We start from the raw sequence: 624 nt of genomic DNA, 5'->3' as shown, positions 1-624 counted from the left end.
AGAGCGGAAACCTTGACAATGCGCGGTCTAGGTATACAAGTCTATGGAATCGCGCGTCGTGACGTCATTGAAAGTAAGAACAATAATACGAGGTGCTCATTGGGGGGATCGGGTCCGGTCGGGGTGGTTTGCTAGCCAGATTGAGGGCGCAAAGCGGCTATCGTGACACAAGCCGATTACTCCCGACTCGTCGCCTCAAAAATAAACGCGTTTGTTTATTTTCAGACGACGAGTGGGGCAGGGCAATTGCCCCCGATTTCAGCCGACCCGACCCCCCATCCGCAATGGGCATCCCGAATAATATTTCTCCAAGAACTGTGGCCCCTTTACGGCTCACGCCGCGGTGTACATAAGTTGTTTTTGTTCCCACATAGCTGCCCGTGGCTAGAGGGAGTCAACAACAGGCCTTTCACATGGATTATCAACATAGACACGAGATCACAGACACACGGGGGACCCCGACACAAGGCTCTCACTCGAGCGTGGCATCGCGTGATCTGTCGGTGAAAAACTCGTCAACGCTCATTTAAACACACACACAGAAACACGCACAATACACACACACATACGCACAGAGAGAGAGAGAGAGAGAGAGAGAGAGAGAGAGAGAGAGAGAGAGAGAGA

Source organism: Aplysia californica, unplaced genomic scaffold (assembly GCF_000002075.1).
Source record: "Aplysia californica isolate F4 #8 unplaced genomic scaffold, AplCal3.0 scaffold00930, whole genome shotgun sequence".
NCBI lineage: Eukaryota > Metazoa > Mollusca > Gastropoda > Aplysiida > Aplysiidae > Aplysia > Aplysia californica.
Note: the sequence above shows the minus strand (reverse complement) of the source record.